The sequence below is a fragment of the Passer domesticus genome, chromosome 8 (genome assembly GCF_036417665.1).
Source record: "Passer domesticus isolate bPasDom1 chromosome 8, bPasDom1.hap1, whole genome shotgun sequence".
In the NCBI taxonomy this organism is placed as follows: domain Eukaryota; kingdom Metazoa; phylum Chordata; class Aves; order Passeriformes; family Passeridae; genus Passer; species Passer domesticus.
This window is the reverse complement of record NC_087481.1, coordinates 34620530-34641197: the sequence shown is the minus strand read 5'-3', so window position 1 is coordinate 34641197 and position 20668 is coordinate 34620530. Positions and strand designations below refer to the sequence as shown.

The following is a 20668-nucleotide window of genomic DNA, read 5'->3' as shown; positions in this document are numbered from 1 at the left end:
CCAAGGAAATACACTCCTCCTTTCTCTTTTCTTCTCTTCTTCCTTCCCCTGCACCTCTTTCATTGTATGGCAGTGGTGAAAGGAAGGAAAGTAAAAGACAGGAATAAAAATAAAAGATCAAGGAAGTTGATATGATTGGACTAAGCAATTGATTATTCCCACTGTATTTAAAATCTGTGCATTAAAAAATGTTGAAAAGTGTAGGTGTGCAAACACTCTGTGTGGCTGCATCGATGTGAATTGAGCTACTCTGCTGTGACCTGCTGCCAGTGTCTGCATGAGAACACTCCATCACTAGGACCAGATCAGTAATGAGTGCTAAGAAAGCAGTGTTTTAAATAGCATTTTATTAATGCCTTCTGCTTATCTTTATAGTTTCGTCTTGTCTTTTCCTGGCAATAGATCTGCACATATTTTTGTTAAAGACTACTTAAATTCTATGATGCAAGTGTACCCTCTTACAGAAGTTAAAGTCAGTCAGCTAGAGTTTTTGTGTGGAAAAAATAATAATCTTAGGTTCTAGTCTTACAACTGGATTCATGCAGGACCTGTGGCACAGTTGGAAATTCCCAAAAGTTTAAGGAAGATCTTTACACAAGTATCTGACTGAAAATTTAAGACCTTGTATGTTTTGTCACTTACTCTAAGACCAGAGCTGTGCTCAAATGTCTTGCTATTTGAAAAGGAGCATATTAAAAATTCAGTCATTTATCCTTAATGATTTTTTTAATTAGAGTTAAGTACCAGCCTTTCCTCATGTAAATACTGAAGCAAACACGTATGTTCAGAAAGACAAAAATAGGATAAAGAAATATGCTATATATTGGCTTGAGATCATTTGTATCAGTGGAAGTACAAGTAAAAAGATTCCTTCTGCTGTGTCTCCAAGAAGCAAGCAGGAATCTGATAGAAACATCTGTGCCTGGAAAATGTGCTATGCTCTGGCCAAGCTGTCAGTGCAGAGTGAAATATGGGGTAAGTGAAAGTACTGCCCGGAAAGCGAGCAGTAGTAAAGCTATACAGATGTGAGAGAGAGGCTTCTCTTCTGCTCAGTGATACCTCCTGCCAGGGCAGGACAGGGAAAGAGAGCAAAGGACAAGAAATGCTCAGGGCTGAAAAGAAAATAAGGAGCAAAGAGAAGGAAATCAAGTGGCAAATGAGGGACTGCAAAAAACACTGGAAAAAATTGTTTTGTCAGCATTTAGGTTTTTTTCTTATATTTCTCACAACACATTGCTAACTCACCCTGATATGTCAGCCAGCCAGCTGGCACCCTGTCCTGCAGTATGCTAGCTGACAAAACGAGGAGAGCAATGCATTTTAGGAACAGCTGAATCAAGCATGGTGTCTGCATGCAAAACTGTAAGGTCACCTCCAAGAGCCCATTTAGTCCACAAGCTAAGCAAATGTAACTGATGTTCCTTCAGATGTATGACTGTTTGAGTTGTCCAGCACAGACTTCCCTCTAATCTGACAATACATTTCTGACCAATTCATTCTGAAAGGGCTTATATCTGCATTGGTTATTCTGCTTGTGTAGATAAGATCATGCAAAGACCCTGCCACATGTTTAGATTTGGGCTGTGAGAAGGTCAAAAGGGTGATCTGTGAAAATGAAGACTGGTTAGCCTCTCTTAACAAAATTCCCCTGTTTTTACACAGTAAGTGAATGAGCACACAGTAGAAGTACAGAGTGGGTAAACTGGAAGTTCTCCTGGCTCTCACACAGATTAAGATATTAAACTGAAATAGAAAATAACACTCTGAAAAGATATGCATTATACAATGCATAATTCCAATCTTTGGCACTCCCTGAGACTGGGGACCAAACTGCATTCAAAACCAGAATCAAGGATTTATAGAGTGAGAACAATGAGTTAGGCATGGTAAAAACTCATCTGCAATTAATAAAAAAACAGTATTCAGCAGGATATGTGGCAACTGCAACTCATAAAACAATGTGACAAAGATACACTTCAAGATCTTACATCCATTAGAATATTTTTTTAAATTTCTTAAGTATCTGTTTAGTCATCGTTCTTTACTAAGTGATCTCTCTTTTGAGGCTGTTTCTGTATAGTAGTCTGAGAAAAGGTGCTGGTGTGTCCAGACTCCTAGAAGTAGTGGCAGAACTCACACAGGCACTGTTACTGTGATCTGGCAGATGATGACTCTATGGAGAGGGCTGGAAACATGAATCAAGAGTGCAGGATTCCATGGGAGCATAGCTCAAAGATGAGCTAGTGAAGGCCTTGGTGAAAACCAAGATGCTCACAGGAAGAGGACACTGACAATTATGCTACTGTTGGGGGAGAGACAGAAGAGGATAGAAGCAGAATAAGGGAGAGATGTGAACTTAAGTGGCATTGTGCTGCAGGCGTGCTGCTATTTTAGTCAATCTCCTGGAACTGCAGGGTTATTTACTGGAAATCTAGTCTGAAAATGCATTCTTTGTGTAATGCTCTAAGTAGGAAGCCACCCCAAGGGATGTGAATTACCAAATACTGTGACATGATGGTGCAGAAGATAAACCCAAACAAACCATTACTCTCAAAGGCATATAGCTAAATATTTATTTCAGAGTCAATTGAAAAAAAAAATTAATTCAGCAAGAGTACACAGTATAACTGCAGGTCTAACTTAGCTCTGCTGTCTGCTCATGCTTTATTCCCAGACAGGAGAGATTCAATGTTCACAGACCTGGGGTCTGCAGTGGGGTCCTGCTACTTACAGCTACTTACAGCTGACTTGCCTGAGTCAGGTAACAGAAAGGGCACTTTCCACAGCACTAAACAGTGCAACACCTATTCAACACACAGTATGGAAATAATAACCCAAATTTATTAAAAAATTATGTGGAACAGACAGGATTTATAATGTGCACAAGATTTACACAGATGTTTAATAATTAAAATACCATCTAATTCTTCAACCAGTCCCAAAATAAGGTTCCTTGGAACTCATCCAGTATTTATGTGGCAAACTTGCCTTTCATGAATTTGAGAGTTTCCACAAATCAATCTGTTACTGACAAGCAAATTTTTGAACATTTGGATTTCTTCAGAGGAGTTTTGTGAACATTTATTCCTCTCACTGAATATTTTCATTCATGAATAACCACAAAGATGCAAATGCAGTTATTTTTTGAGCATGTGGTCCTCCTGAATGAATAAATGTCTCAGCATTTATCTTCATCTGTGGACACCTAGATAACTGATCTCCCAATTTTATTTTTTTTATACATCACAGAAACCTTCTGTGTTACATAACAGGCTATGATAGCCTAATAGATGAATTAAAATTCTTTGCTACCAAAGGAATAGTAATGTAAACTTCTATTTGTGTAACTTAGTATTTACACATGTAGAATTCTTGTTATAAAAGACTGATTTTTTTTTTTTTGGCATAGCAGTTCAAAGATTTTACGAATTTAATTTGTAACAGATTTCCATGGTTTTCTACACAAAAATTAAAAGAGATATTAGGATCAGAGTCAGTTCCTCAACACTGTCTAGGAGGTTTTGGTCACAAGCTTAATCTGTTTAATCTGGCTGCCAAGGCAAGTCAGCTGTAAGTAGCAGTTACCAAGTTTCAATAATATTGATTTTAAAGAAAAGTTTTAGAAAGTTATGGCTGAAAGGATAGTGCATGGAAAAGGTTTTTTAATTGGTGTTATGAGTTTACAGAGACCCACAGGCTTTAGAGTGGTGAATATGATCCGCACTTTACAGATGAGAAACAAGTTGCAGCTTTTGCATGTGTTTTCATTATTAATGCAACCCCGAGGCACAACAATTTAGGGCAAATAGGATGTTTCTTGAAGTGTCCTTGCTTTGGGGCCTGATTCACTTGCTATGAAGCAATCACTTCTGTCTTCCTGTTAGGAGTGCTGCCACAGGGCTCCTGATGCTGCTGAATCATCCCCTCATGCTCATACACACTGGTAATATTTATTAAATGAAACACTTATGTCAACAATCATTGCTTGGCAGTGGAGAATGCATGGCAGGAGATATCTTTAGTATCAAAAGGGTTGTTACCCAGCAGGATACATCACTGCTTGAAAGCAGAAGTTTATGGTTGAGCTGGCTGTTTACTGATTGGCATCTAGAGAAAAAAAATGGATTACTGATAAGGGGCCAATTGGTGTGTTAACATCCCACTCTACCCTACTTCTTTAAAGTTCTGCAGTTTGGTGCAATACTATCTTGAGCTACAAGGTTCTGATACAAAATCAGAAGCAACTGCAAAATTACACGTACTGTTTTGGTTACTAATAGGACTGGGGCAGTACTAGAAAATGAAGAAGTATTGGTGAACACAAAGAATAAGACACAGATGTGGTGTGCCTGTAAAGAAAAAGAACTGCAAGCTGAAAGCAAGACAGGCTTTGTTAGAAACAGTGGGACTCGAATGTCCTGTTTCCTATGGCTCCTTTGAATTTTAGCAAAGAACGGAAAGTTTATTGCACTCACGTACTCCTTCTGAGACCCAGAATCTCTTGGAGGCTTGTGGAGAATGAGTGCTCAGGTGTCTAAAAACCAAGAGCTATGGGATTTGGATCAGGATCTGTTTTTCAATCTTGTTGTCTAGGGAAGAGAAAGGGCCACAAACCACATCACTATCAACATTATAAATGGCTGTAGGTGAAGTTTCCTCTGGAAGGTCTGCCCTGTGCCATTAACCAACATGACTTCCTGCTCAAAATTCCTTCTTTTCAAGAAGCCAAGAAGCAGAGACTGACTGGAGAGAGAGAAAAGGCTATTTTAGCTACTTTAGGGTTTGGGTTTCCATGAGGGAATTGGACTTTACTAGAAAAGAAATGCTTTGTTTGAAGGGGGAAAAAATCCCCACAACTTTCTTGGAATCTCACTCCTTGAACATGAAGCTTTTCTGTTCCTGTCATAATAAGCTTCAGTTTCTGTTTTGCAGTCCTTGAGTGACCAAGTGACCAGGGTTGAAGCTCTTCCACACACACTCACATACTCTTCTGCTCTGTTTGCCTCCCACTTTGCTCTGCTGGTATAAAGAACTGCTATTTTGCTGAGAGGGAACAATGTTATTGATTATGTGCAAGATGAATTCAGAACTTGCTTTACTGGAGGTGCATGCTTTAAATATAATTCTATATAAGCATTCTATAATTCCCAGAACTGCGCTTTTTTTTTTTGCTTGGGTGTTTTTTGGGGTTTTTTGGTTGGTTTTTTTTTTGGTTTGGTTTTTTGTGGGGTTTTTTTGTTTGGTTTGTTTTTTTTGGTTTTTTAAAGCCTGCACTTGGACTTTGTAGAGGGAATCTCTGGGTACTCTAATCCCGGTTCACTACTCAGAGTTTTGCTTAGTAAGCATTACAAATATTTAATAGCATCTTGGCATTATAATTAAGTGCATGTGAGGAAAAAACCCCAACCAAACTAACCAAAAGATTCAGAGGTGTCTTGTATAAATAACTAGGAGAGAGTTCAGGATGAAAAAAACCCACAAAAAACAAACAAACCAGAAATACAGAATGTTCAAGAGCTTATGAGCATCCAGGTTCATGGTTTGGATTTGTCTGTTTCATAGCTGCAAATCCAATGTTGGGCAGGGCTCAGACACTGAACAGTTTGCTCAGGCAGGTTCAAAGATTCTCTGGTCTGGAGCTGGGATCCAAATGACTTCCAAGAATAACTTACATTTACATTTTTTCCCCTTGTCCTCCAAGGCCCTAACTATTTTCCACTTGGCTTATGAAATGTGAATGGACATCAAAGGGGATCTTCTATATTAAGACAATGTGTATCGGACCCTACATAAAAACAGAGAAAAAATAAAGTCTTTTGTATATTCTGCAATGATGATCTAAACTTGAGAGCAAATTCTCTGGGTGTCACGGGCTGGTGCTGCTTACTGCTCCATGTAGCAATGAGAAATGAATGACTATCGTGTTATGTTTTCTCTGTCCTTATGTACCATAATTCATGGTTTCTAACACTATTCATGGTTTCAAAAACAATTTCCTGGAGCTAGAAACCTAGCAGAATAGATGGGAAAAAGTCCAGAAACAACATATCAGCCATTATGAACCATAGCTTTCTCTCAACATACCAACATTTCTTTGGTCTTTCTTCTAATTTTTAGCTTAGCCAGGCTGAGGTGATAGTGCTGAAGTGTTGTGAGACCACAGAATTATTTTTCTTAGCTGCTAAGATATGGTGGATATGTGTTAGGCAGAACATATATTCTTCCAGGCTTGTCTCAAAGGCCCTGATTGTAGAAGTGTTTACATGGAAACCACTACTCCCTGAGGAAAACAAAATTAGGGAGTAAAATTTCTGTCCACTTGCTAGAATTTACTATAACCTCTGGCACCAGCTTATGTTCCAGAGAGAGCTTGATTTTTATTTTTTTTATGATATGTTACAAGCTACAGAAAGGTGTGCATTGAATGTACATAATCCTGTGCCAACCAGGGTTGCAGCTAGCCTGCAGAAGGAGTATTCTTCTGTTGGAATATATCCAACAGATGCATACTCCTTTGGAGTATAGTTAACTAAAAGAAGATAGATAATGAAGGCAGCAAAGAAAATACTCCAGTGAAGATGCATTTTACTGAAGATGCCAGCCATCCTGCTGACATAAATCAGGGCTATGCAGTTGCTCAAAGGATGGCTGGGTTAAGGTGTCTTTGCACAAGGGAGGCCTCAAAACTTAGCCATCCCAGTTAGTGTTGTCTGTGCTGTGGAAAGAAAGGAAGATAGAGAGGAAATCTCTTTCCTTCTCTCTCTGGATGATGTGTGTAGGATGAAACAATTCTCTCTGGAACTGGTAGGAAAGCACAGGCAGGAGTTAGATGTTCCTGAGGAGGTCCAGGGTTTTAGGGAAGAGAGTGGTGTAGTTCAGGTACATCTAATGCCTCCCCATCCCAACAGAAGAAGAAATAAAAAGATTAAGCCAAGCTGTGTACTGATAGAACAACAATGGCACGATGACAGTGACAGCATTTCAAACAGTGAGCAGCAAGGAGCTCAACTGCAGTTACAGGAGGGTTACACACCTCAAATTTCACTTGGGCATTTTGGGTATCCTGTACCCATGGCACACTGTTTGCTGTCTCCCATTCTCCCCTCTGCCACAAAAAGAGAGCCCAATTCCGTTTACCTTTGTAATAAATTTACATGCTTCCACACCCAAAGTGATGGGAAAAGGCTCAAAGCCTACTACAAACAAAGAACTAAAGTGAGATTCTTCTCCCAAGAGCCCAAGGACCACGCTGTGAACAGCACATCTCACCAAGCTTAGCCTGCTGATCTTCCAGGGCTCTGAAACCTGAGCTGGGTGAGCTACAGTGAGATTTAGAGCCTGCGTGCTGAACAAGGACCTGCTCTCCTGAAGCTCTTTCTTTCTCTCCTGCTTTTAATACAGTTTCAGTTCTAGTTACAATTAGAGCCCTCTTTTTCTTCCTGTCAGGTTCTCCACCTCACACACAGACCAGTTTTACTTCTTAATGCCTGGGAACACACAGGTATCTGTATCTTTAGATAGACTGGAAAGAAAAGGTCCAAATAATAAAGCCCAGATTTTGGTTGAAAGTTCAATTTCCACCAAATTACTCGTTTAGCCATTAACAAAGAGATCCTTAAGTTAGAAAATTTATATCAAGGTGAGAGCCATTGTTCTTATTTTGTAAGAACTCATATGAATAATTTGAGTGGAGGTCCCATGCTTACAGAGAGTTTTGAAAAAATTCAGGACAGTATATTTCCCCATGGCATGGTATAAAAGATAAGTTTTTCTAACTAAAATATCAACAGGAGAGAAATCTTTAGAGGGGAAGGTGTAAACTTCATCTCAACATGCAGAGCTCTGGGTTCCAAGTCTTTATTTGAGTGCTATAATCATAATGATAAAATAGAACCCAGGAAAGTCTTCATTATATGAAAGAAACATTGTAGAATGCTGTTTCCTGGAGCTGGCTTTAAACCAGAATCTCTTGTGTGGGTGAGACTTTAAGGATTCCTTTAAACATGACTTGGATTGCAAGGCATCTGTAGAGCATTACTGCTCAGATCCCTGGCCCATCACTTCTGCATATGGATAGCTTCAATGCATCTATTGGCTTTTTGAGGGTTTTCTTTTCCACTCATTTAATGTTGTACCATCTTCTCCTCACCAAGGGAGTGGTTTCCTCATTTGTGATGTGGTAGCTTTTGCTAGTTTTGGAATTCCATCTTGGAAAAAAACCACATCAGTGTCTACAACATGTTGTTATAATTATGTCTGAATCAAAAATCATTTGCATTATCTAGTCAGAGGGGAGTTACTACTCTGATCTGTCACTGAACTTTACAACTTGACTGGCCTGCTTTTTTATGCTGCTTTCTTAAGCTAAAAACTTCTAGGAGAACTAAAAGTTACCTGACATGGGATAAATGTCGATGGAGCTTGACTGTATGTAAACTGATATTAGCAATTTATTGAAATGCACTTTTGGTCTTGACTCGGCCCCAGAAAAATGATGCATTAAGCTGCCCACACCACCTCGTTCAGCTGCACGTTTGCAAGCAGGCTGCCTTTCCTAGGGTGTCTGTACAAGCTATGGAAAGAATTCCCTGGCTGGCAGCAGAAAAGCACAGGCCAGAGGAGCTCTCAGCTGCACAGCCCATGCAAGGGCTGGCTGATCACCACAGAGTTAAAGTTCAGAGCCACGAGGTTTCGCAACTGGGTTCACAGTGGGGACTGCTGTTGTTTACTTTAGGGGAAGATGGAGGCATGCAAGGGAGGAGGGAGTCACTCCCCCATGTGCTCCCAACTGCTCGACACCCCGCTGCAGCCCTGTTCCCAGTGATTTATGCAGCTGCTGGAAGGGCTCTGGTTTCAGGGGATGTGAGCTGCAGGAGCAGGTGGGACTCCCAGACTCCAGACCCGGGACAAAACAGAGAAATCCGTCCTCTTCCCAGGGTGGTGAGGGATCTGACAAGGAAGTACTTTGTGAGCTTAACTTTGCCCTATGACAGCAGCCCCAAGGATCCCTGAAAAGCCACCTGCCACTTCCAAGGTAATAGGAGCCTCTGTAAAAATTCAGGACAACTACAAGTATAAGAGCAAATGTTGCTGCACTGCTCAACATCTACAGCCACTAAGTGCAGTAATTTTTCCGTGTGTTAGAAGTTCTTTGTTTGGGTCTGTGTACATGCACGTCCTTTCAACTCATCAACTCTGAAATGCAGCACTTACCAAGCCAGGATTTTTAACTATCTCCCACACTGTGGCATAAAGAGGGACAGGATGCTCTTTATTTACTGCCATTCTGGGGATTCTTCTCCAGGGGATTGCTATGGATGTTTTTACAATTTAAAGTAATTTGTAATTTAAAGCCACAATACCCAGGCCAACGATAACAACAGTTTTTCTTTTGAGCTCTGTAGAAGTTCACATCCTCTGCTTTGTATTCCCCCTCTCCCTTGCCTGCACTTGATGTGTTCTGCCAGTAGGCTGACATCAGATGTAATTTTGAAAGAACAGAAACTTCTGAGATATTAATTTCAAATGCTGTTTTTTTACACTGAAATGTGTACACAAGGAGATCATTCTGGGGCAAAAAGCTGTGTGGTTGAGGACAGGCCTGGGACTCAATCTCACTTTTCTCAGTTCATGCCTAACTCTTCTGTGTGCCACAGGGATGACGTGCTGCCCACCTCAGCTAGGTGTTGATGAAGGTCAAGACAGATGGAAAGCCCTGTGCGTCAGCTTGGCTGGGGTTAGTGGGACCCTCACACAGATTCCAGGCTTATAAAAAGATCTGTTGATATCAGTTTAATCTCTTTAGAAGAAATATGTCACTATTCATTTTCCAGTTGGGTTATAACCTTTATGTATGATATGTTCCTTTAAAGATGGAGGTTGTGACTGTTTCTCTTGGAAGATGAAAGATTATTGGAAGGAAGTCTGGACTCAGAAGAGGAGAAAGGGCAAGGGGGGGAAGTTTTAGACCACAATTTCAAAGCGATCTCATTAGTCCCTCTAAGTGAGCAGCTCTCAAAGTCATGGCAGTGACAGACCATAAGACCTACACGTCAGGCCTGCCTGGCCTCCTGCATGCTTGGATGTGTTTTTCCCATGGCCTTCTTTGCACTCTTGCCAGACCAAGATTTGTGTCTGAAAAGTTCTTGGGACAGTTGGAGTCTCCTTTAGTCCAGCTCTGAGCTCCTCTCTGCTCTGTTAGTTTTGCTGACGCAGATGCTAGAGAAAAGCTGGTGTGAAGTTACTGAATGAGCCTTGTGAAAGGAGAGGGGGACACTGAGCAATCTTCACCTGTGTATGAACAGAAGGTGTAGTTCCTTTATCTGCACTTTTTCCAGAGGACATAGAGAAAACTGACAGCTTTATATATTCATTTCTTCAACAGATACAGGTTAGTTTCTCACTCTAAACCACTTCAAAGAACTGAAATTCTTTTTTTCTCGTGGGTGATGCATACTTGGTAACTGGTCTCTATCGGTGTTTAACTGTAACAGAGCTTTGAAAACTCTGTTTTGAAAACCATGTGTACACATTATTCTGTTTTGTCACTGGCGTGCTGCTCTCTAGCAAAAGGGATATGTTTGTAGCAGAGCCTGCAAAGCTGTGCTCAGCCCTGAGCTGTCTGCTGGAATCTACATACCTCCATGCCCATAGTTCTCTGTTCAAATGGGGAAATAACTGGGATATGGAGGACACAAAATCTCTGCCTCCATCATATCAGCTCTTGAGAAATAAAAGTCTACCCTGTTATTATCATATTATACAGCTATTTTCAAAACTGCAACCTGAAGGATGGGATCTCCACTTCCTTTTTTGTACAAGTGCACTAAACTCCAGTCTCTTCTTGACAATATCTCAAATAACCTAGTGCCAAAGAAGACCTGAAGGGGATGTGTCTGGGCTTTGTTTTCCAATGTAAGAAACACCTTTTGGAAAATTAGTTTTGTGTTTGCATGCTGTCCACATCATGACTTTTTGCCCTTTGTCATCCTTCCAAAATCAGGCAATTCCACAAAAAGCAGAAGTGCAGTCATCCTCTGTGGGATGGGTGATTGGGTTGAATCAGTTCTTTGCATGCATCTGGATTTCCTAGTAGAATGCTAATTTTCAGGTTGTGTATTTTGGGAAGGGAATATATAGCAATAGTTATTTCCGTGAACTAAGCACCTACCTTAAATTTTCAATGCTTAGTTACATCATGTGTAAGTAAACAGTTTTGAGATTATATTTCTAAACAGGCTGAGCAGTGTATAAGCCTGGTTGCTAAAATTGTTCTTCAGTTCCATGACCCTCAACAGCAGTTTTTGTTATTCTGGTCTGTATGGTGATTATATTTTTCCTACTAAATTTGGACTCCTTAGTATTCAGTTTGAAGAGGATAGAAATGTCTGTTTAAAGGACAGTCTCATCAGAAACAGATGAAAGAAAATAGGAAAGAATGGTGATTATCTAAAGACTTTACATACTTGGGCCTTTGTCATGCTCTGTCTGATTCCTATTTCTATGGGTATTTCCAAGGTTCCTAAGATTATGGGATAAACAACATGACCAATCAGGTCATTTCCAAATGAGCTATTTCCCATTTTTATTGCTTATCAGAAGTTTCCTTCCTTAACACAGTAGAAATCTTGCTCATTTTAGCTAGGCCAAGCTTCAAACAAATGCAGAGGTAAAGATCAATCTAAATGTTTTTAAACCAGATCTTGTTAGTGTTAGCAGAGAAGTCCAGCCACGATGAACAAACTGTGCTCCAGTGCTAGCAGGAGGAGCACAACAGCAGTGTTTAAAGGCAGGTGCTCATCAGCTTTAGCTGGTAACCAACACCATAATTCTACTTACAGTTTCCTTTGAAATTCAGGGATCAGGTGTGCTGAGACACACAAACAGCACAAACATGAGTAATCCTGATAGCAGTAAACACAAAGCATTTCAGTGGAGGACACATGCCAAACACAGCCTCAGAAGCACAGCCCAGGGTAAGGGTAATAATATCTCAGCCTGTATAAAACAGCTCCTCATTCAGATCCAATTCTGAATTGAAAATATTTAGGTCTGATACTTATACAAGAACCATGCAGCTAACACAAGAGAAAGAGGTGGGAAGGTTGTTCTTCAGCATGCTGCCAAAAGAGCATTTCATTCTGGATCACTGAGACTCACAGTCTTCCAGAAGTGGTTCTAGGAAATGTGCACTGTGAATCTTTCAGCTCACCAGAAATGCACAAGCAGTTTAGTGAGCATTTTGGGGGAGAAAACAGAGTGAGGCATACCTGAATAATCACTGTTACAAAGGCAGCTTCTACTTTATTGCAGCATTTTTGTTTTATGCTAATTAATTTTATTTAAATAAAATCTAATGTTAGACTCAGGGATGATATCACAATCATGCCATTCAAAGACAAAATACTTCTAACCCTCATTAAGCTCCTTAAGTTCTCTTGACAACAGGAGCATAACCTTATATTTATCTAGCATCATTTAGACAGTATAGATTTTAACATTAGGAGGTAAAGTCTTTCTAAATTTTTGTGTTGAAGATGACACACTTTATTTATAGGAAGGTAATTTCTCTCTTTTTTTTTTTTAAGAGGTTTCTCTGTGATACCTGATCTGAACCTTTGTAATATTCAAGCCTTAAGAATATTGATTGTTTTTTGATGTGGCTAAAACAATAGATTTGTAAGGGCAAACATGATAAATAGAAGTGATTTATTTTATGTACTGAGCTTAGAGTATTTGAACATATTCTTTTACATCTTGCAACACTGTTCGCTGAAGTATGACTGTATTATAACAAATACACATGCAAAAATTCTGTATGTCTGACTCAGGCTCATTTCAAAGCTTGGTGGAAGACAATGGAATTTCCATTGCCCTCAGTTAGACTTGGGCTTATTCATTACTGGTCATTTAGTGGAGTATGTGACTATGTTTGTACACATGGGAAGAAGTAAACTCAATGGCTGCTGCTTCATAATGACAAACCAACACATTTTGGATAACAGGGATTTGGATTACATCCTTTCTGGTAAATCAACAATACTGATCCTGATTTATGTGTTCCCTTTGAATGGGTCTTTGGCTAAAAACATAGTCTCAATCCTTCTAGGTGGCACAAGCTAATTAAGTGCAATTTTCCTTTCTTCAGAGGAAGCCTGATAGTTAACTCTTTCCTGCCTAATCTCAAATTGACTACTGTATTCCTGAGCTCCAAATGGGGCTGCTGCATAGCTGACAACTGTGCAATGCTGTCAGGGTCAGCTGGGATGGTTTCTGCAGACATGGCCTGTAATAAACCCTGAGGGTCTGTCCTGTAGCAGTGTCCCCACATATGGACATCTCCTGATGGGCTCTTGCACACACTGAGCCAGCAAAGCCTGCAGGTCAGCCAGACCTCTTCTATTTGTAGCAAAAGAAAAAGGGGAAGCCTCTACACATGCTTTCCTGTTAGCCTTTTATAACTTGCCAGATGAATATTAGCAGTGAGGAAATAGTGGTCAGATCCATGGCCCTGGGAGGGATCTTGTACACTACTAAAACACAGCTTGAAGTGGGATTACAGCTAAGGTGGAGATGGGTGGAGACAAACATGCTCCAAAATGCTGTGCCATCTTGAAACTGCAAGTTTCTCACAGACTCTGGTTTTCACCTGTGGTTTGCTCTTTATACAAATGAAAGAAGAAGTATTTGTACACAATTTGTACACTGAAGCTTGCAGTGTCTGCATTCAAGATCCAAGGACTTGAATCAAGCCTAAGAGAGGAAGCTCTCTCATACTCCCAGGTTTGATGTCAAAAGTCACCTCACTGGATTTACAGGACAGTCTGTTGAGCTATATGCAGGAAAGGATTATGATATAAGAACACAAGTGGCTGCTTTGGGCTTCACAATTTTAGGGACTCTGCAGTTTTGTGTGACAGTGCTAGGGAGCCCGTTCAGTTTGCTGACAACAGTGCTCTCAGCAGAAGTAGCTGCTCCCCAGACCTCTGAAATTGAAAGGCCAGACTTAGCCATGCTGTTTCTTAAGTGACATAGCCACAGGAATGGATTTGTGACAAGATGGCAAAAGAACAAATCCCACCATAAAAGAACAACAATGAAAGGCCATAAGGGGGGAAAAAATTAATTCCAGAGTGGGCTGATGTGCTTACGCAAGACAATTTACACAATCACAGCATTGTACAAAGAAACAAAGATATGGCCTTGGGGAAGCCACTGCCATTTTGTAAGTAATAGTTAAAAAATGCTTGCACTGACTGTACCAAGAAATGCCTGTAGAGGCAGGGGCCCTAATAAGGAGCAGCAGGCAGCACCCCAGTGGGTAAACAAAAAGACATGGCTCCCTGAGCAAGAGACTGGCCCCTCGTGAACACAAAGGGCTTTATGCAGAGCTGCATGCACTGCCTGCACCTCTGAGCTGGGCAGCCTCACACACATCTTCATGGAAATTCTTCTGGGCTGGACATATTCTTAGAGATGCAGGAGAGCGAGGGGTTTCACAGCAAGAGCTTCCATCCTCACTTTACATTATTGTTTGTGTCTCCGGTATGTTGGGAACTCAGCATGCTCAGCTGTGTTTTTAGAGCAAGTTCCTCCAGCATGGCTTTGTTCCTGTTCTGCTCCAGTCTGCTTGTATTTAGGCTTCCCCAGCAGGCTGGGAAAACTCCACCAGTGTCAGTAAAAATTAGGTTTTGTTTTCATCTTTTGAGCTAAGAATCATTTAGCAAGTGCTAAAAAGTGCTTCGGCAATCAAGTGTTGCGGGGAAAAGGTGCTTGTGCAGCTCAAAATATAAATTATTGGTGACTGATTTGGAAATTTGGTAGCTGACATTTAAACCAAGCAGTACTTCCCCGAAGTCATCTAAGCACAGTGCTGGACTGGATGAGGCACTTTTAAAGTTCTGACCAAGTTTCCAAAATGTTGGAGATGAGGATTTCAGATCGTGGGAATTCTAGTTTGCTGAGGTGACTTATGTTTGTGTAAGCATAGATTAAGATGTAAGCAGAAAGTTATTTTTATAAAGTAACAAATAAAACTTTGTTTTTTTTTCCTTATGGATTATTTTCCTAACGTATCAGATTTTCTAAAGGAGCCTTAATGTATCAAGTACTCAGCTTCATAAAACTGCAGTAAGATTTGGTGGCAAAATCCCAATCTGGATGATGTTTTGCTGGTAAATAAATAAATGTCCTATAGATTTTAGAATGACCCTTCTGTAGCTACATCAAACACAATTCCAAGGGAGTAAAGAATTACTGTGAGCAGTTTTAAGTGAAGATTGTCAGGTTGTCATGAAGTAAGTGGCAGGAGGTGTTGCTACTCATCTTCTTTCTAGTATTAGATGTGAGACCTCAGTTTAAATGTCTAAGAAATTCCTAGCAGTAAGGTATTGCTGTCGGGTTAAGAAATTGCAGACATGCCACTCTTTCAGCTATTTGAAGTCTGACTGCAGAGGACACTTGAGAATATACTGAAAGGCAGCAGCATCAGCTGAGGAGATGGCCAGGCTAACTCAACAAGCTGTTACATTTTGGGCAGTGATTGCTACTTCCTCCAAGCTTCCAACACTACCCTTCCTCTCCATTCTGCTCCGATTCCCACTCATAGCTAGAACTGTGTAAATATCTACTACAGTCAACTAGTGTGTCATTTAATATGTCCCTACCTTCTCATTTCTTAATTTTCTTGTCAGACTAGACAAAGAATTGCCAAAAATGGCACAACAATCCCTCTCATGTCCCCAGCTGGACAGGCTGTACAGCTGTGCTTCAGTTCCCAAGTCAGTAGGTTCAGCACCAGACAGGAGCAAACCATCTTGGCACAGGTGTGCAGGTTAGGTGGGATTTAGGTCTGTGGCCATGTAAAAGGGACCATTACTTTAACACTACCTACAGCATTTCAGATGAGTATACTCATAGATTCATAGGTGTCTATGCAGTTTTTCAACAGCTCTCAATTTACCAAATGTCTAAATTTAAGCCACCACTTTGCAACAGTGTCATCTTCTGCAAAGAATTTGTTGGCACAGTGCACTACATGAGGAAGAGCATTGCTCTCCTGGTGCTTTGATGTCACTATCTTTAGATTCTTCTGTACTAACAGGATAACACTCTCTTTCAAATAGATTTAGCCAAAACTTGGAAAGTTTCTTCTCCTCCACTGTGTTTTTTTAAAATAATACAGTAGATAGATATTCCTGTATGTGTGTCTGTGAGGTTATGCCAATTTGTTATTAGCCTGCCCGATAAGATACTCCAAATTGTACTAGTGACCAGTGATTACAAATGGTTGTTTTGTCTCAGTTTTTGTTTCAGTTGAATGTAAGTCTTCTAGGATCAAAGGGCTCTATAATCAGAAAGATGTTGTGAAAGAAATGTTTCCATCTCCTCCTGCCACGTGCCTTAAGGCTACAAAAGCAGCTCTCTTTCAACCCTGAAATGGCAATAAAAAAGCAAACCATCAATTAGAATGTGGAACTGTCTTCACTGTGAAACTCCACTGCTGAGTCATGTAAAATGGGACAGCAAGAGTGGGAAAACACTGCTTTAAGGAAAGACTGTGTTAATCTAGATGACTGAGGTGTTCTCTGGCAGAATTTCTAGGGGTCTGCTGCACAGCAGACCAGCAGGAAATCCAGGAGGCTGTTGCACCAGCTGAACCATGAATATGTTGAAACAGACTATGTCCTCCAAAATGAATGGTTTTGGGGGGTGGCAGTTGTTTATAATTCTGTAATGAGAATTTCAGGTTTGTGTATAAACAGTGGGAAAAGTGAACTAAGCAATGTAAACCAGTACTTTACTTATTTTTGAGAATTCGTTTGTAAAACTTGATGTTTACATGACAGTTAGCACTGTCCTCCTGCCAGAAGATATTGAAAAGGAAGGAAATGAACTGTGCAGTCATTTACACCCCATGAAAAGACATTTGGTAGCTTAGAAAGATTTCTTGGTTTCTCTAGTGACTTGTTTGTAATGTAAGCTCGCTGTCTTTATATTCTGGTCATGTACAGAGTCAAGCAAAAGCAGCACTGGGAAAAAAATTGTAGGGCCAAATCCATTTTAATGTACCTTCACCACAGTTGGTGGAGTTAAGCCAGGAGATAATTTGTCCCAAAGATTTTGGAGCAACAAAGCATTAAACTGAAGCTTAATAGAGCATTAAAGCTGACAGGAGTAGCAAGAATTTATTTGCAATTAATTTTCACTCAGAATATGGTAAAATGGTAAAAGGAAAATTTTCCAAAACTGTAATGAGCATGCACAACCTCTGAATTCTCTGAAAAGGAAGCCGGCCTTTCCCATAGGTTTCCATAAACATATCTCCCCATAAATATACCCTCTTATCTCCTGGTTTTGATCTGCTCACTTGTCCAGTTAGGTCCATGCAACTGCTAACTTTTAAAGCTGAGTCCTTGCCAAAGCTGTCTGTGCTCTCAAAGTAAAACAAAACATTGCACATAGAAAAAAAAAAGCGTGTTGCTGATGAAGACAATGATAGGAATGACCTACTAGGACAGATGCACACCACATCACATAATAAATACATTGTTACTGCATATGGTATGACATCACAGATGTGCCTGAACACACTTGATGATTTAGCACCTTTTGCTGTGAGATAAAGCTGTGCCAGATTATGGCAGAAAACAATCCAGGCAGCTGAAGTATGAAGCGCTTTTCCAAAGACCATAAGTAAATCATTTAATAAAGTGTTCTGCTCTTTTTGATATAGCATGTTTGATTCTAAAGGACAACAGGTGTTCCCTGATCAAAGATCTCCAATTACAAAGATGTGTAGGACAGAGAAGCAACACTCTGGGGTGGTGGGACTGTGTGGTTTTTTTCTCTGATTTTCTTTTTTCTGCAGTACCCTATCAAGGGGCTCTGGGTATTTAGCATAATTCCTTTCCACACAATCCAAGCCATTTTCTTTTCTAGAGTAAGGATACAAGAAACCTTTCTTTAAGCCCATTCAAGGCAAGTAGTCAACCTGATGTTCTTCACTTTGATCTAGGCTACATTCTTTCTCTTTTCTAATCCTCTTTGATAAAGGCAGAATTCTCTAAGTTTCTGCTAAACTTTCCCAGGTTTGGATTCCTATCGAAAATATTCTAGGCCTGCTAAAGTGAATTGGATATATCTAGATTAAATATCACTCCAATGATCTCTAAAAGGAGTAACAACTGTACTAGCTAGAGATATTTGAGATAAAATATAGTACTGCTAGTGGAACTAAAAGTAATCTGAAATCTTAATTTCAACATCTTCTTTTAAAGGTATTAATAATGCAAGGTTTCTAAAACAGTTTTAAAAGGTTTGTAAGGATACTTTTGTGTAAAGAAAATTCATCAGTACTGAACTAAGAGATCACTATGAAGAGTATGTGTCTCTGCTCTGAGGGTAGATGATGTTGTGTGCCCTTCAGGCTGGGTTCATCACCATCTGTCCAGACTTAACACTCTTGTTATAGTGCAGTACCAAAGTATGGAATTTCTCTCCATCCTATCACGTTCCAGTTCTGTCCATTATGAACCTGGCTCTGAATGTGTGGAAGTTGTGTTGCTCTTGCTTGGTACAATAATTTGAGACAAGCACAGACTTTGAGAACACCACCAACAGCATCAGTGACATGGACTGCTTTGGTGAGTCCACCTGAAGCCCAACACGGTGATCACTTTTCTGGTAACTGCTGCCCAGACCTCATTCCAGTCCTTAATTCCTCCTTTGGCATGCTGACAGAGTTCAAGAGCCATGCAGTACTATTTTGTGCTTGTCACAGGAACAAGCAAAGATCAACTGTTGACTTCACCTGGGGCAATGGTTTAATCATGGCAAGTACCTTTCTTCTGCTAATATGTATGCAACAAACTGAGGTGCTGAGAAAGCTGCAGTGTTGTTTCTTACCCAATGCAATTTGCAAACTCTAGGAAAGGCTCTAAAAAAACCTAAATGGGAATTGTCTGTTTCTTGCTTGTTCATTTTCCTCTCCCTTTCCCCAAAACTCGCTAAAAGGAAAACTTTGTTTCACCCTTCCCTTATTCTGGATCATATGGATCAGAACAGGATCTTGTTGCACATCTTGTTTTAATCAAAATAGGCAGTGATAGCACTAGCACAGGAGCCTATTTTTATCGTCTGAGAAACAGCTGTAGATGAATCAAGAAATAAATTCCAGCCTACATGAAATTTCAGTGGTCCAGAGTATGGTTATCACCTGTCCCCAGAACACAGTTCAAGAACACATGCAATGGGTCCTAATACACATACACATCTGGGGGGAGATTAATTAGGTGAGGACAATGCTCTGAGCCACACTGAAGAAAGACTGAAAGGCTCAGTTCATCCACCTCCTATTCCCTCCTATTCCCCACTCTAGAAAAAAACACAGGGTGTGTTACTACAAATCCCCCACATTTCAGCTTTTGGTTTTGGCAGGTGGTTGCACTGAAAAAGTGTTTGCAGATAAACAGGGTGAGAGAGAAACCAGGCAGGTGTGCTGGCACAGATGACCCTGTGTTTAGAGTAATGCTGCAAACAGCCATAAACAGGTTAGCTACGAAGCTCTTTGGAATAGTGTCATCTGAAAAATTGAGGGGAGGGACAAGTGTGAGTTTAATCATTCCCTTTGTCAAAGGGAGGCTGCAGAGACCCTCTGTTCATTTGAGTAAAAGAAAAGCTTCCTAGCAAGAGGGCTAGAGAGATCCTTTCCTATTAACCCTTGCATATTCTGCGATTCACTACTTTATACGGAGGATAAATGCTCCAAGGAAGAAAGGGCTGGTATTAATAGTATAATTTGCTATTTGTGGGAAGTTGTCTGCCACAACAGGCCTGGTAGAAAGTCATGGATAGGCTCAGTCTCTGCCCCAGTGAGTTTGTCCTTCAGGTGATGATGTAGACTGATCAGAAAATGACTTAGGATTGCTTTTGGGTTGAGGGTATGTGGAGTACATTCCGTGACCTCTTCTAGTCTTGTCAATGACTGCAGTGGCTACATCAAGCCCCCACTCCAGTGAGCCACAATGTTCTGACATCAGGGGAAGTTCTGGGGTAAAGTAGAGAATGGTGTTAAGGTAGTTTGAAGGCTGGCTTCAAGGACAGCACCTTCTTCTCCTTAATTCCAAGTAATGTCTTTTACGAATGACACTTCATTTCATGCTTTCAGTTTCTTCTGGTGACAAAGGATTAAGCTGTATGTGAGGCTGCAAGTTTACAGCAGCAAAAGGAGGAGGAATGAGTTAAAAAACATTTAAACCTGAAAGTAACAGCTGGACATAGATAAAGTATGAGAACATGAATCTTGCAGGCTATAGCTGAAAATCAAACACACTGAGAAAAGCTGTTTTTTCCCTCAGTATTTTCACATGGCTCTGCCTCCAGGCTTTGGGCAAGACCAGAAGCAAAAGTGCCAAAGTATCATGAGAAAAGCTGCTCTTGCAAAATTTCTGGCCTGACCAGAAGTAGGAAAATCTCATGAAACACTGTTCTCATTTGCTTTCCAGCCCTGCTTGGCACGACCAGGAGGCCAAACCAGGTTCCCCTTGGTTTTGAACCATATTTGAATTCTTCTTTGGTTTCTCATGTCTTTTGTAAATAGTACTCTGTAAACCTGTGGTATGTCAGCTGTGCTGACTTGACACATTGATCCCCAGACTGGTGCAGACCA

At 40.4% G+C, this 20668-nt stretch overlaps 1 protein-coding gene and 2 long non-coding RNA genes across 11 annotated transcripts in view; 2 read left to right on the top strand and 1 right to left on the bottom strand.

Annotated features, from left to right (window-relative positions):
* The window catches only part of LOC135306424 (uncharacterized), a 137143-nt gene that overhangs the window by 50921 nt on the left and 65554 nt on the right, over positions 1 to 20668 (top strand). The gene's annotated exons all lie outside the window — the stretch shown is intronic.
* ZCCHC24 (zinc finger CCHC-type containing 24) overlaps positions 1 to 20668 on the bottom strand; it is a 106774-nt gene that overhangs the window by 47924 nt on the left and 38182 nt on the right. The window lies entirely within an intron of this gene.
* LOC135306425 (uncharacterized) lies at positions 2161 to 18019 on the top strand. The gene is made up of 3 exons (XR_010367239.1): positions 2161 to 2761; positions 10202 to 10390; positions 16303 to 18019. It is a non-coding gene; the product is annotated as an uncharacterized LOC135306425 (long non-coding RNA).